The 16918-nt window shown below is 41.3% G+C and overlaps 1 protein-coding gene across 3 annotated transcripts in view; it reads right to left on the bottom strand.

Annotated features, from left to right (window-relative positions):
- The window catches only part of LOC146688152 (disabled homolog 1-like), a 50865-nt gene extending 34895 nt beyond the window's left edge, over positions 1 to 15970 (bottom strand). For 2 of the 3 annotated variants that reach the window (XM_085439413.1, XM_085439415.1), the window contains exon 1: positions 15555 to 15970. The gene's annotated coding sequence lies outside the window, so the exon portion shown is untranslated. Of the gene's footprint in view, positions 1 to 14646; positions 15518 to 15554 lie in introns of those variants that run through there. The other variant, XM_085439414.1, reaches the window with a different exon arrangement.
- Positions 15971 to 16918: the final 948 nt, after the last annotated feature.

Here is a 16918-nt window from a genome sequence, read left to right as displayed (position 1 = left end):
CACTTCCTTAACCATAGTTACAATTCTGATCAATGTAAATTTTATGTCTTTATAAGCTTATTGGTGCTAACCTCCCCAAACGGTCCCACTCTCCCTGCTCTAAAGACAGCAAGGCCCAGTGTGGTGGAAGGGATAACCAACAGACTGAGGGCAGTTGGTGATCCCAAGGAGAAGAAGAAGAAATATAGAGGCTAAAGAACAGAAGGACCTCCCCTTTCTCCTTTTCTCTGCCTTCCTGGCCTTCCAGGGGGAACTGATAGCCTCTGAGCTCAGGCTGCTCAGCCGCGGCCCATTAGTTCACCTCTCTCTGACAAGACTGAGGGCCTCTGATGATAGAATAGTGAAGTGTGTGAGCTGTGAAGTAGGGGGAAGAAAATACATACAAAAAATTCAGTTGAGGGTATAAATAAGCGTTGTTACGCAGTTGCTTGGCTGTGCAGATTTAAAGTTTGCCCGTAAAGGGCTCTGAGCTGTGCACTCAGTAAGGCGTGGCTCCAGCATGTTCGTGGCTGGCAAGCAAAGGGCAGTGAGAAGCTGCCCTTCAAAGTGCCCCTGCATTATCCTTTTGACCAGCTTAGCTGGAGGATATTGGGCCCATTTTAGATCAAACAAGTATGAGGAGGGGGTGAGTGTGTGTGTCTGTGTGTGTATCTCACGAGATAAATAAAGAAATACACTCACAGCATAGGTCTCAAGATGCAAATATTAATGGGGTTTATTTGGGAAGTTTTCATTTCTTAGGCCTCTACTGCCTCAATAAAAGACATATTCAGGCTAATAAAGTGTCACTTGCTCCCAATGGTAGCAGTAAACAAAAGCAAGAAAACAAGCTACACTACATTTCCTCTTTTATTCATCTAATTACAGCCATGGCAATATAGCAGGTCTGGAAACTGGCGCGAGACTCCAGGACCTCTCTTGGAACACTTAATTGCTGAATCTGGCTTTTCAAAGCACCCCCTCTGATGTTAGTCTGTGGTCTCCCCGAGGAGTCTTTAATTTAGTGTTGATTTGGTTTGTTTGTGTCTCAGTGCCTGAACAGTGTGTTAAAACAGCCTATTTACCATGTTGGTGGGAGAGAGAACTGGGCAGAGTCCAGAAAGCCTGGACAAACACCACGATACCTCACAGCCAATATTTTCTCCTTCTGTCTCGCTTCCCTCTCTTTGATTTGCTCTGTATTTATAATTTTCAATCTCAGCCTTTTTTATTCTTTCAATTGCGTATTTACCTCTTTTTTTCTCCTCCCTCCTGCCCCTGATCTCATTTGCCCTCTTTTTTTTTGTCTCCCTCTCTTCCAACACAATGCCTGTTTGTGAAAAGAGGTTAAAGCATGTTTTATTTTGCTGCCACCCCTCCTCTGCTCTCTTTTGTCAGTTACAAAAGAGCTGTGGATACCTTGGTTTGGTCATTATTTCATGTGGAGAGTAATTAATGAGACAATTAGGGCTTTCCCCCCTCTTCCCTCTGTGTTCTCTTTGAACTAAATAAATAGCCAAAAGGTGTCCTCTTTAATTACACATGGGTCATGGGTATAATTAAGATACACAAGCAGCCTCTTCATGAAACTTGACAGTGAATTAGTTTCACGGTTTGTTGTTCTTACTATTCGCATCTTAAAAGACGCACGTTTAATGCAGAATCATTGACAGGTATATGAGGAGTACTCCCAACAACAGTCCTGTGTAGCAGAGATTAAAGTGCTCATGATCAAGCACAAAAGCCTTACCTGTGGTCTGCAAGAAAACATTAATGAACTTGAGGGGAAACCCAAAACATCCATCTTGAGATGAAAGTTTTTAGTGTTTCTACTTGCTGTCACAACATTTTGCTAAAGCCTAAGTTGAGATGGGCACAATATTGCACTTATGGTTAGGATTTTAAAGAACACAATAGTTCTGGCTCCATTAGGTTTGGCACAGTAACAGAACTTCAAAGTCAATACGAATACCCAAGAAAATATTCAACACCATTTTTGAGACTTTTGCGGGGGAAATTGAAATGGCAAAAAAACATGAATCAAATGTATTTTTTACACCAGCAGTGATAGGAACACACCGGCTGACCTCAGTCATTATGGAGTAGCATTAATTTAATGTTTTTAAGCTCCCTTGGCTAACTTAAACTTGCTTGTCCTCAGTGTTGGGGAGTAGCGGAATACATGTACCGCCGTTACATATTTAAAATACAAAATATGAGTAACTGTATTCCATTACAGTTACCGTTTAAAAAGGTGGTATTCAGAATACAGTTACTTTGTTGAAATAAAGGGATTACACGGCGGTCTTTTCCTGTTTCATATGTTAGGCTGTCCCCTTTCTATTTTTGGTAATTCCACGCCGGATGAAAACCCAAACAAAACACGCATTAAGAGGCTCTAATGCCTGGATCTCAATCTCGCGGCCCATGTCATCTCTACTTGCAGCCCGCATAATGATGTGAAGAAATATTTTTTTAAATTATTGTTCAAAAAATTATTTAATATGAAGGCAATAGGCAGAGTGTTACAGGCATAGCCCTAAATAATGTAGCCTCATGGGCAGTGTAGCCCAGTTGTAAGTAAGCTATTAAGACTCGACTGTACGCTGTGTTCGAGTTTTCCTCTGAAACAATAAGCTCCGTTGGAGCAGCCTTTCAACGCCTCTCCCTGTCTCTTGCTAGCAAAGTTGACCCAGACAACAAAGTAAAGCTATTTTTCAGCTACGAGCCCGACACGAACCCGAGGTATTAGCCAGAGGTCCCTTTACTACGGTTCAGAGCCGCGGACCTGTTTTATATACGTACAGAATAGTTTTGTATACGAGATCGCTGTGTCCACACTACTGTTACTCATTTTATATTAAGATTTAAAAATCTAGTATTTGTATGGCGAATAGCCTTCAGTAATAGTAATAAATCACACAGCAATAGTACATTCATGTAGTTGTAAAAAGCATGATAATATGTTAAGTAATCCAAAGTATTCAGAATATGTTACTCTCATTGAGTAACATAACGGAATACATTACAAAATACATTTTGGGGCATGTAATCTGTAATCTGTAGTGGAATACATTTTAAAATGGGTGTCCTATAGAAGACACCATAGCTAGGATTATGCATTTGAATTAGGAGGGGTAAGAAAACGGAAATTAGTTGACTGCAATAGCGGTGAAACCTTTACACACTTCAATCACAGGAATCTTTTGGGCAGGAAATTTGGAGGGGCACCAAAATAAATTGTGGCACTTTCTTTTAAAGAAGAAAGAAATGTTTAACCAGAATTCCTTTTCACCATCTTCATGTTCGGCCATAAAAGTGACGCATTCGTGTGGAAGTGATTTGTAGTAATGTGGAATATTATTTGTACGTCCTTGTATAGATCTAAATAAATGATCAACAGATGTGTGAAAGATTTGTTGAAAGTTTCTTCAGATCTCTAACATGTGTAGATTAATAATATTAGTCACGAAGTAGTATTGTCTACATTTCAAAAATACCATTAAATAATATTGTGAAGGTGGGTTTCTCATAGAGCTCTGCCTGCAGAGAATTATCGGCTAAACCTGCTGCTCTGTCAGCTTTACTGAGATTTAAACGGTTTATCTTTTTGCTCCACTCTCACCGTTCTCACAAGCCATTTTCACACATGCGCCATAGCCCCAAATTTTATATTACCAGAAGGAGTTTTATGTGAGAACATGTCTGAATAGTCAACCAGGAGCCACAACAAAAGGAGGTATGTTCAGGAGTGAGAAGGTATCTTAGATTTGAGAAAGGACTACTCCAAACAATATCTTGACCTCCGAAGTTCATGTGTGAAAACAGCCATAGTGCAATTTTTAGTTACAGCACAGAGGTGCGCTTGGAAAATCCCACTATACTCTAATGTCTCAGCATCAAGCAGACCACAAAGAAAGAAACAGGTAGCAACTTGCCATTTCGAGTGGTGGAGAACAGAAATAGAGCTAGAAAAGGGTATTTGTTGGACTTTCATTTGCTGGATGCAAGATGAAATCTCAATCTAAATGCTGATTTGGCTTATCTAAGCTGCTGAAAGCGAAGCAAGTGAAATACAATTTTTATATGGTAAAAAAATGCTACTCAGATTCCAGCTGATTCTAAAAATTAACATCTGATTAGGTAATCAGATGTTAATCATCTGACCAACAGTGCCGTCTTCTCTTCCTGCAAAGTTCAGTTGTTTAGTTATGATAATCCAAGTGTTAGACAGCTCGGATGACTGGACAGAAACGGCGATGTGTTTCAGCATTTAAGAAAAAAACTTTGATCTCGAGAAAAGTGACATCAAAATTAAGGAAAGTGTTTGTTTTTACTGAAATGTGTGAACTGATTCTTCATGATGAGTTCAAAAGAAAAGAAACATGGGAAACATTTGTGCAGGTTACCCAGAATTTTCTTGGTAATCACAGAGCAGAGAGATACGCTGAGCTTGTGATAGCATGCTGAACGTGTACCAGCTAATGAGTCCCAGAATGCCACTTCTTACATTCTCATCTCAACGTTTTTTCACCAAACCTGGGCGATGTCAGCAATGAACGCGGGGAAAGATTTCATTCAGATATAAGCACGACGAAAAAAACGATATCAGTGAACATTTGATCCGAGTATGATGAGGTGGCTACCGCTGGTGCTTGCAACGAGAGAAGGATGTGCAGTACAAGGACAAAAGCAAGTGCCTCAAACATTTTTTAGCACGCTGACCTAATTTTATTTTCAGTCAAATTGACAGAAATATGTTTTAACGGATCTCTAGTGTCATCTTCTGCTCTGCTTTTAGATTAAACAGATTTCAACAGTTTTGGAGGGAAATTGCTAAACTTCCATATATGTTAATATTCAAAAGTGTCAAAATGTCATTGATATGTATCTCAAAAACATGACACGCAAGCTTAAATTGAATTTCATAGCAGAAATCAATGTAGAAAACAAAAACTGAGCAGGTCTGAAATTCCCAGTAGCAAACAAAAGACCAGTGCTATTAGCATAGCCTTATTAGCTGCCAGTTAGGTTATCATTCAGATAGATGCTAGCAGCTTTGGTTAATAATAAAAGAGCAATGATAAAATGGGAGCTGGGCAGTAAATTGTATCAGTCCTGCCTGTCTATAACATTAACAGAAAGTGTGACTTAACAGGATAATACAATTATTTGTGTCTAAAAAGTGATTTCTCCTTAAGTCTGGGATTGATTTGATTTTTTTAATAATTAGATTAGATTTTATCATTGATGTCATTCGTTGTGTCATTTTCCACTTTGTAGTCTGAAAAGCAGTGTTGGGTGTTTTCTTGTTGAGTTTGAAGGTCTGGTATTTCTTACCAACACAAATACTACGAATCACTTCCACACGAACGCGTCACTTTTATGGCACATCAAGCTGGCGGAACTGAATTCTGATTCTGAAACATTCCTTGTTCTGCTTTAAAAGTGCCGCAATTAATTTGATTGCTCCTCCAAATCTACTGCCCAAAAGATTCCTGTGATTACAGTGTGTAAAGTTTCACCAATATATGTCAGTAGATTGCAGATTGCAGTCAACTAAGTTTTATTTTCTTACCCCTCCTAATTCAAATGCATATTCCTATCTATAGTATGGTTTAGTCAGACAAGAGAGATCAAAAACGTTAAATTACGACTTCTCCATGATGACTGCAACCAGCTGGTGTGTTTCTTTCTGTTGGTATAAAAATACATTTTGTACACACTATATTTTTACTTTAACTTAGCACAAAAAATAAGGAAATTGAGTTTGGTGGATTATTTCTTTGTTGTAACAATGTTTGTTGGCGATAAATCTTACTGTGTTGGAATGCCTGTTTGTTTCCACTTAAATTGTGCCACATTTGTAATGCATCTGTGGGTTCAGCAGCAGATTGAGGAGCTTGGAAAGAAAGCGTCTAGACCTCTTTAAGTTTCCTGAAGATGTTTCACCTCTCACTCGAGGGGCTTCCTCAGTTCTGAAACCAAATGGTGGACAGTCCCAGGATTTAAAGATCTCGGAAGATCCACCATTTGGTTTTAGAACTGACATAGCCTCTTGGATGAGAGGTAAAAAAACATCTTCAAGAAACTTAAAGTAGTCCATACTCTGTCTTTCCAAGCTCCTTAAACAATCATGACCTGGATAACGGAGAAGTTTTCCAGGTCAGTTATTCAGCCCACATATTCAACTCTGCTGAACAATCATTACAGCAACATAATAATTGCTGTAACAACACACAAATGTCCTTACTTTTTGTAATGAGTTTATTTGAATAATATCAACACTTAAATGAAATCAGTTAAATCAAAACCTCTGGCTGCCATTTGTCTGTAATGTGTGTACTGAGATAGCAAAGAGACCGACCAGATTTGCCTTTGAGGTTTTTCCTGTTATGTAGGCTGTCAGTCCACTATCAATGCTGGGTGGGAAACAGCCACCTTTATTTACACTGAAAGAGGTTATGAACCTTTGTAAAAGATTCATACATGAGTTGATTAGTCAGTGAAGCTCAGTTCTGACCAATAACAGCAATACTGAGGTGAGTTGATGAGGATATGTTGAACTTTTCTGTTGGTAAGCATTGCTGTTTTTGCTGCTGTTAGCCAGCATTAGCAAAACTGCCTTTGAAGTAGATCTAAGATTGGAATCTGATGGTTAGTAAATAAACTCTAAATTTATCAGAGGGAAAGTGTGATTTTAGGACATTTGAGCATAAAATTAGCCGGCATAATGTTAACTTATATTCAGTTTATTATTTATAATCTAGTCCAGAGCCTGAACAGTCATGTGTCTAATCTAATCTAATCTGCTCACAATAAGTAAGTGCGACAGCATGGGAATAAACAAACATGTTTATGCACACTTGAGTGTGTGATGCTATTGGTGTTGTCTCTTTTTCTTTTCATTTTCTTTGCATTTTTTGCTTCTTTGCTAAAGGGAACTCCGTCTCTAACAATAAAATGTAGCTATGAACCTTCACGCAGACATGAATTTTATGTCCCTACAAGTGATACAACACTTTTCTTCTCCTTTGCGTACCACATATGTTTCTAACAACCACATATGTGAAATGTGATTAGAAGGTAGATGTCCTTCCTAGCCACTTCAAATATGCTAGGAACCTGCACTCGCTCCTGTGCATTTTCTATGTGAATGCATCAGATTGTTGAAGGCGTAATTACACACATATTCATCAGTGCAACAATCTTTTTTCATCGAAATAACCCCCCCTCAAAAAAATGACTAACTGCACCTTTAATAATTCTACACTACAACTTGTTAACGTTCCAGGTTTAAAGATATTTTGCAGTGATTTGACTTTGTTACTCCATTTCCCCACACAGCCATTTCTTCTTTCCTCTCGAGGTCACCTTTGTTGTAGCTCATCCTCGCCCACTAAGGAGTAACAGGTATCTCATAAAACTGTACATTAAAAAGAGCTTAAGAAACCCACACACATACACTCGGACACACAAACTCTCCAGTCCCCCGACTACATTACAGCATGCGCGGGTGTAATTAGTGAATCTCCCACCACACCTCAACGTCTCTCATTAATCTCACATGAGTGATTAGGCTGCTGCGACGTATGGAACCACGGGAGGTGTGAAACTGGGTGTGAAACTGTTGTCATCTCATATGTTATCGCACTCTGGAGACTGGGAGGATTAAACCACGTCAGGCACAGCCCATTGGCAGCTAATCATGTTGCTAATGATAAGTGAAATATTCCACTGCCTCTCATTACAATGGCGTCGCAAGGTCAGGATCTCGCACAGATCGCGAAAACACCCCCCAAAAAAAACATCATGCACACACAAGCAACACAAGTGTTGTCTCTCTCTCCAAGGAGCTGCTCCTTCGGTGTTGTTTTGTATAAACCAAAAGTGGAGGCTGGATACAAGCCTGAGTGAAGCCTTCTGAATATGACACTTGACGGCTGATTAGAGCAAAGTATCAGGGTGGTCTCCAACTGCGACGCTCTGATGAGAAGTGATCTAAAGGGTCTCGTCAGAAGGCGTCATGCTGACCGCCGCCGCTGTGCCAGATGCTCGCTGCTCGGTGCAACTCCACATCAAAAAAAATTAAAAATACAGAGGCTCTTCCCTGCAGGCGCTGCTACGAGACGTTCTGCACCAGCATCTTTTAATTTAGCAGACTTGGTTATTGAAAGACGCGGTACGCTGATAAAATAAAAGCATAACTCAGGTGGTACTCTCATTCCCCGCACTTTCGATCGCATGAATATAAATTCTGTCTTTTTTTTTGTTTTTTAAGGGTAGAATGAGAACTTTGGGTTTTTGAAGATTTCTCTTGATCTCAGCAAGAGCTACAGCAGTTTTACAGCATCTATTTATGCTTTTCTACATCTTTACGGTGTAGCAGCTTGGCCACATGAAAGACATTCTACACTCAGTAGTCAGTTTATCCGCTACAAAAAGATACTAATGCAGTCTAATACACCAGCTTTCCGGTGAATCCTGAAGGTTATGCTGTAGCGTAGCCTTTGCTGCTGAAACTTCTTTAGATGTGTGAGGATTCCCTTTTTTATACCAATGAGGGCATCCCGAGTATTGGAAACACAAACTACAGCCTCCCATAAGAGGCATAAAGTTCTCCTTTTCGTGAATTGAAAAAAAATTAGCTTCTCAGATACTCCAAAATTGTAAATGATTGAAATGGCAGCACTGGGGAAAACAACAAAAAAAAAGACATGAATCTGAGGGAGATGAAATCACATGAAAACTTAATCTGATATCTCCTCCGGGCTGAACTAAACAGCCCAATTATCTCCAGGGGGCTGAAGAAGTACAGCAGTAAGGAGATGTGGCAGAGACAATATTTAAATTGACTGTCAGTGGAAGAAAAACATGGCTAAGCTTATATTTGATTACATATTTTACAGACTGAAACACGAGGCTGCTGCTGCCAGCCTGGCACTCTGTTATAATCGCCAGCCACATATGGACCCGCTGTCCTGCCTGTTGGGAACAGGGTTGTAGAACGGGCCAGCGGGATGAAACTGAAGGATCTCACTACTCTGAGGTGATGGATGCTCTTATGGAGCCTCCTGTAGTGCATCTGTGAGAGCAGATGAATGGGGAGGAGAGACTGATAAATTGGGTCACGCGAACGCAGCGTTTCTGGGTAATGCGGTGAAAACGCTGGAGGAGTGCAGTTGGGTGGCTGCACGTGCTTACAACTGGGGCAGAGTGGCTCCGACTTGACTTACTTTGCCTGTCTCCTCACTCATTGCTGGTATTATTGAAACGTTAGGCCTTTAATGCGCAAAAACCTGCATTCATTTTCTATTTCTTGCTCCAAAAAAAAAGGCTCCACAAATTAAAATGTGAAAATTCAAAAGCCAAACCAACAAAACCTCCTGAACGATGGCCGGTTTCCGCTAAAGATGTTCACGTGAGATGCAAACCTGTTTGTATGGAGAACACTGCCTTACCAAAATCCCTTTCTTGTTAAGTGTTTTCATTGACTCATCCTGCTTTCACTGCCCTACATATAAATTTATCCAATCAAATGTGATTTGGATGAGCAGCTAAGCCGTCCCATCATATGCCGGAAAATGCTGGAGATATGGAGGGAGGGAGGCGTGTGACCGACATTAATTTCCTTATGTGCATGGGAGGTTTCACTTTAAATATATACGCTAAAGAAAGCCCTACACCTGCTTCAGCCGTTCCTTCAAGGACCTCTGACCTAAAATTTCTACAAATCAATGTAAAATAGAGAAAATTATGAGCATTTGCTTTTCAAATCTCAAAAGTGTTGATGATTAATGGATTTTTTTTTACCCCGAAGGGGTTGCCTCCTGCTCCTATCTGATTTCATTTATTTCTGTTTATGGAACACTTTGATTAAGTGGCGGGGGCATGTGGAATGAGGTGAGGGGGTCCTTTACCTTGGCACAGATAAGAAGACAAACTAGATTTGAGGGCGGATAGATCTTGTCTGCAGCGCATGCCGCCTCTTGGCAAGGGAAGAGAAGTCGATACTGAGCGAGGGCCTTTCTTACCTCCTAAGATTTACAGTATCTGGAGCTCCACAGTCTCATACTTCAGTAGATGGATGAGTATTTCATACGGTGCCAACTGGCGCAACATGAGTTGAGCTGAAGGTCATTGTGACTCATTTCCAGCTCAAAAGCTGGGCGGCTGGAAACAGAGCTGCTAAAACTCTGCTACTGACTTGTTTTAATAGCACAAAGACGATGCCTCTGCGGAAAAGAGCAGACTGCAGCCCTTGTGCTGCTACTGTACACCACTGATACAGCACACATGTACAGACTTTACAGTGCCAAAATACAGTTGAGATTATAGTAACGGAGAGTGGGTACAGATTGCTGTTGAACCTCGAGGCATATGGCAGGGCGCCCCATGCCTCCCAGCTAATTGAGTCCTAATGAATCATTGGTTTGGCATGCTACATGTCCCTTGTGATGGCTGGTGTCATTGATGCATTGAAGTTGCCCAGTCCTCTGGAAGTGAAGCGGGCAGTGATGGCTTCACACTGAACACTTCACTCACTCACCAGATGTTACAGGCCAAGGCACAGGGATTACTAGCCACCCGCCTCTGCACAATGGAAATAACTGTATGACTGACTGGTAATTCACTTCCCCATCTGAGTCCAGTGAAACTGTTTATACTGTTAGGGTCACTGCCTCATTATCAGCTCAAAAGGATCAGTGTGATAAGTGACAAGAGGTTAGGAAAGCAGTACTCGATTGCTGTTTTTGCAGAATGTACATATTTATCTACAATTGTCTAAATCACAATGAGATAGTTTTGGATGGAGAAGTTTATAAGTTTGATTGTTTGTAAATGTGAGTGGATTTATTTGCTTAATATCTTCAGCCTTTCTTTAATTTTGGATATAATAGCTAAATTGGAAACAATTTAACATATGTATTAATAAGGCATAAACAGAATTAGCTTTTCCATTCAGATACTCTTTATGAAGCGAGAGACAGAAACTTGCAAGGCAGTACAGCCTCTGTCCTGTGGAAGATGTAAAGTGTGGACTATTTCCAATTTTTATACTGAAACAGGTCCAAAAAGAGTATTTTCATTTGAACATTTTCCAGTTTCGCATTTTATATTCTGTATGACTGCTTGCTGATGCTACTGAGAGATTGTTCAATAAGCGAGTCCTGTTACCATGATATTGCTGATGTGAAGTCTGTCCAAGCCTGATATTTTGGTTCTTAGCAGGACGGCTGTCCTAGAGGACGTTAAAAACAGCTTTCATGCTGAGAGTTAGATGAAAAAATCAATAAGGGCAACATGACCTTAAACTGCATGAGATGCTGGAGCCAGCAGCCTGTGAGCTCAGCTTAGCATAAAGACTCAAACCAAACAGCAACAGCTAGCTTTAGCTTGGCTCCACTGGCTGCACACTAGCTTGTTAGCACAGAAGTTTATCCGGCGCGGGAATGAAGACTTCAGTACTTGTGCTTTGCTCTTTGTTAGTCACAATGATGGATGGAATGAATGTATATTAGTGACCATATGCAACTCTCAACTCTGCAACTATAAAACAAAAAAGGAAGGCACTACTTTGTGGTGCTATCCAAGTTCCTCATTAGCCAAACAGCTAGTAGGGTAGACCAGGGTTTGTTGTTACACTTTTTGCTCTTGCATGAATTGCTGATCATTGAATAGCTTTCAATAACTATTCCTTTGTTAAATCAGAGCTTATGGTGCTAGCTAAACATGGGTATCCTTTTCATTTTTGCAGTCAATTGTATCACAAAGTAATTAACCATCAATGACACGTTGTGAACACCAACTGGGGTTGGTTGTCTCCATAGTTATCAATGGTGTTTCTAAATGTAAATTTAGAAATGAACACCATCTATTACACCTTGTAATTAAAATGTGAATTTAAACAAGTGATAATTATTGTGTATTATGAGCAGTGAAATTAAGGTATTCTCAGTGCTTTAATAATGTCACTTTTATAAAAGCCACAAAAACAACAGAGAACCAATTCCACTGATGTATCACTGATATAATTTTAAAAAAGGCCAGAAGTTCTGTATATATTTTAAAAGACAAACAGATTTCTTTTGCAAGATTTTCCAACAGGTAACCAGAGGAATAGTGAGCAAGGTGGTGTAAAAGTGAGAAGAAAAATGAACTGCATCAATATCAAACTGACTGCTCTCCATTTAAGTCCTTATGCATGCTCGATCAACCAGGTAAGGAAAGTTTCTGGGATCTCCATAAGGTTGCTTGTTGTGATTTAGCAAGCCTATACATCCCTCAGCATCACACAAGTCAGTCATGACAAACATACACCTCTGTTTTTCAGGGATAAAGTCTTTGTGTGATCAGTTTTAGCAGACAACACAACAAAGCCATACTTCCTCTGGTTTATGGCTCAACAAAAACCATTCTGTCAACAAAGAATCAACCACAGGGTAACAGTGAGACCTAGCTACCAAATGGCTTTGGTTGGGTAGTGAAGAACTGATTCAAATCAAAGCTATTACCTTCAACTTTTTAATAAAAGTCCAGTTTAAATGCCTAATATTGTATGATTTTTTAATACAGAAACAACAACATGAAAACTCTGACCCAAGAAAATCACAAAATGTGTCCTCCCCTCAAAGTTTGTGTGCTTTCCACAAACTGACCACAGCAAAAATGGACATATTGTCAGGTCAAATGTGTGATACTGACAGATTCCACGGTGTAATGTGACAACCAACTTATACTTGCTATTCCTTCCAATACCTTTAAAGTTTAGTATTTAACACTTTGTTTGTTCATCAAAATAGCAGAAAACAAAACAATTTAATGGGGGGTTGTGTTGGATTACTTCAAGATGGTGCCAGTTTGCTGATGTAAACTCAACAAAGTTACTCATCCCAAAACCTAGTGCAGCACATGGCACTCTGTAAAATGGAAGGCCGTTTTTTTTTTTTTTGCTCTTTGATTTCACACCAAGTAGTCTGAGTTCTTGCTTCTGACACATTAAGTTGCCCCAACTCTCCCTGCACCTGTCATGGTGATTACACTCCCAGGAGGGTGGCGGGTTGGGGGGGGGGGGGGGGGGGGGACGTGTGCATCATTCAGCTTTTTACAATACACCGTTATCGGAGCAATCTCCCCCCTTTTGTTCAACTCCTGCAAGCGAGGTCACCTCTGACCTGCCTCTGCCAGGGGCCACATCTTTATTAATGAACAGACTAAATGTGATAAGGCCGCCAGCAAAAATCAGAACTCAGGCACAATCTTGCTCATTAAAGCTACTTTTTTTATAAAAGATTCAGGCCACTCCGGGAGTCATGTGTCTGAGTCTGAAACTGCATTAGTGTCAGTACGAGGCCCTGTTTGTTAGACGTATTACCTCAGAGCACTTGGTAGTTCATGTTGAGGGAATGCCGCTGCGAGATGAAGAGAAACTACAAATGCGATAATCCACCAGGCTTCCAGCAGAAACAAAAGAAGAGAAGCAGAGTGTGCACGGTACGGCAAAGGGGTGAAAAAGCCCAAAGATTTAAGAAGTGCAAAACAACAACAGGCTGAAAATGCTCCAACACTGTTGCAATGCAATCGTGAAGAGTTAACACAGAGAAGAAATACCCAAACCACCTTTCCTCCAAATGCAAAAGGGGAAAATTCATTATGGTCTTAATTAGATAAGCTATATCCACCATATGCACCGGCTGCTTTCGCTTTCAGGAGCTAAATGAAGCGCCTTGATTCCACTGGGAGTCTCAACAAAGAAGGCCTTACTGGAGAAGTTAATGCTCTCTAGTGTTTTGTTGAGCTCTATCTTAAGCACCACAATTCACACTGGGCTGCAAAGAAATGTCTGGGGGTGACAACCGGAAATTATAGCATGTGTGTGTGAGAGTGGTAACACATCCATCCCACGATCGACCTACTGAGCACAGCTTAGGCTCTGTTGCAGAGCATCCTCACTAAGGAGATTACGAAGGATAGTTTGGGCGACTTGCAGAAATCGCCAGTGAACTTTGGCACCAGCATGAGAATCCTAGCCCCAGACCTTCGCTTTTATCCCACCAAACCACGGCATGAACAAGATGCAGGTGAGCCACAGTGTTTCAGCAGCACCCTGATCTGTAGCTGATGGCTGCTGTGTTACTACATTTCCACTACAGTGCTCATTTCCCATAATTTACGGCTGCTCTCATACAAGCACCCATGTAGAAAACACAGAGCATCATGACTGACATATGGTCCAGTAATGAACTTTGCATTTGAACTGGTAACACTGGCTCCAATTCAATTTTACCCAAAGGGGGAGGGGGGTTGGGTTTGAGAGGTTATGATTGGGAAAAACAAAATAATAAACAGCCAGGACAGTAGCCTGTTCTATTGAATGATTTAACAGAAAAAACTATATTTTTGTCAATATTTGGCTCTTTTTAATTAATTAAGAAATGCCTCTGGACTAGGGATGGACCTTGCTGTTTAGGGTTATCTTTAAATATAGAACCAAGAATGATAACAGACTTTTAAAAAATAAAATAACCAAAGTTTAGCCATTCTTATACAACGCAAGTAAGTCCTACAAATCCAGACATATATTAAAAATCAACATAAAAAATAAAATAAAAATGTTTAAATGACGCAAATGGAAGTCGTGTCTCACGCTACCCCCCACCCACCCACCTCATCCACGTCTTCCAAGACTAACTGGAATGCTTCCACCTCCACACTGACCCACGAACGTCGCTGCTGACCGGAGGACTCACACTGAAGGCCCACGCACTGGTTTCTGGCACATTTTTGCTCACCGCTGCCGGACAGACCGGCGCCGTTGTGCGCTGTGCGCTCCCATCCAACCGTTCATCCACAGGTACTCAGCCCCTACTACTGCAGCCCGCGGAGCATTCCCTGACCGCTTCCGCACTGAAATCAATACATTTATCAACATATGCGTCATCATTCATCCATTCGCTCAGCATCGGAGCGGGCTAACACGCACTCGTTTGAGGATGACTTACTGCTGTTGCAGCAGAACATCTCTTCATTTGAATATTGTGGAGGGGGGGCGAGAGCAACAGACGTGGTGGGCAGAGAAAAAAAGATTTCGCCTGTTCTCACACTTGTTCCTTTACACGAAATCCTACAGCCAAAAGCCCCTATGAGCAGCTAACCCGCTGAAATCGTTTAAAAACAATCAAAACCCAAACGTCACTTTGTAATTTATGCGCAATTTGACGTGGGACAGCGGGTTATTTGACAGGCGACCGGCGTTTGCGCTTCAGAGGACTCCACGTTCAAATCCATCAAAGCAGCACCGACGATCAGGTTCACAGCTTCATGATCACATTTGTTTCTCTTTCCCTTTTTCTTTCTTTATTTTTTTTTCACTCTGTGTGTGTTTGTATCCCGGTCATCCACAGCGGACTGGTTCGCAACCCATTTTCGTTCAACGCATCCCATCCATAAATCTTGACATGTCGCTGAGCTGCCTTGCATCCTTAAACAGCTCTGTAGTTTCACAGTTTAATGCTGAAGCACCTCTTCATCCCACACCCCTCAAAAAAAGAAAGAAAAGCTGAGATGTTACTCACCTTTTCTCAGTGGATGCTTTTCTGAAGTGTCCCATTTGTGCGTTTTAATCCACATCTGTGTCTCCTTCATTTGAGCGCTCTATTCCCCCCCCTCAACGAGCGAGAGAGGGAGAGAGAGGGAGGAAGCGCGTTTAAGAAAATCCATTTGTTAATTCCATTTGCCGGACACTCAAGGTGAAATCACATTGCCTCTTCCTCTTTTTTTCTTTCTTCTGTTAACAGCTTCAAAATTCTTCCATCATTGTGAAAATCCCGTAAAGCCCTATCATCTTTTTGCTTTTTTTATCTTCTTCTCCCCAGCACTGAAGTTGCTTGGTTACCCCTATTTCTCATTCAAGGAGGCTGAAGCGCTGAATACAGCGGCCAATCATAGCAGCAGCCGGAGAGATTAACTATTTCTTGGCTCCAGTATTCTAGTTTCAAGCTTAAATGAGGAGAGTAGGCGGGGAAAAACTGGGCCCCCGGTGACAGAAGAAGGAAAAAAAAATTAAAATGCACAGAGAATAATGTAGAGAGGGGATCCGTTGGAGGGAGAATGTGTGGAGGGGGGAGGGGACGAAGGGGATTAAACATTTTCGAAAAATAAAGGATTCTGGAGAGGAGGAGGGACCAGTTGCCACTTCTCACAACAACAAAGATGTAAGTGAATAATATTCCTGCCTTGCAGGGCTCTCATGCAAACTGGAGTGGAGCCTCCATTCCTTCTGAATTTGCCTTTAAAGAGCAGAGATCTGTCTCATTTCAGAGATCCCCAAAAAGCAATCCATCAGGGTAATTGATCATCCCCCTTTAACCAGCCATCCATCAAGTCCAAGCTCACTCTCTCTCCCTCTTTCCCCCACCTCCTACCTTCCCTCACCCCTGTCTCACTGCAGTCGCCTCATCATAGGCTGTATTGATTTTAATTTACCCCTTAAGATTGTCAAGGGGAGAAAGCCAGGTTCACGCACCGGCTCATGCAGGCGTAATGATCCCCTGCCTTCAAGGTCCTTTTATTGAGGAACATCCAGGTCAAGCCCCCCACCTCTCCAAGCACACGCCTACCTTTGGTCTTTGTGGCCCGCGCATTGAAGGCTTCTGACTTGCCCTCCACCACCACCCCTCACAGGGTGCCATGCAGGAGTGCTGGTGCATTATGGGCAAACAGTCGGGGGTCCTGACAAGGAGACAACAAGCTTCTCAAAGAGAGACAGAGCACCAGCAACCATTGAGAGGGGGTGACCTGTGTTGGGGGGACTGACTGTACACTAATGATGTAGAACATTCCTGCAGAATGAATTTATGTTTTTTATTATTATTATTTCGGTACTTTGTCGGCCCTCTTGTTGTCAAACTTGTTTTTGAAGCACTTTAAAGCATCGTCT

This window comes from Copadichromis virginalis, linkage group LG18, assembly GCF_057382275.1.
Source record: "Copadichromis virginalis isolate Kocher_CV1m ecotype Utaka linkage group LG18, C_Virginalis_male_GT1.1, whole genome shotgun sequence".
Taxonomy (NCBI): domain Eukaryota; kingdom Metazoa; phylum Chordata; class Actinopteri; order Cichliformes; family Cichlidae; genus Copadichromis; species Copadichromis virginalis.
This window is presented reverse-complemented; position numbering and strand designations above follow the sequence as displayed.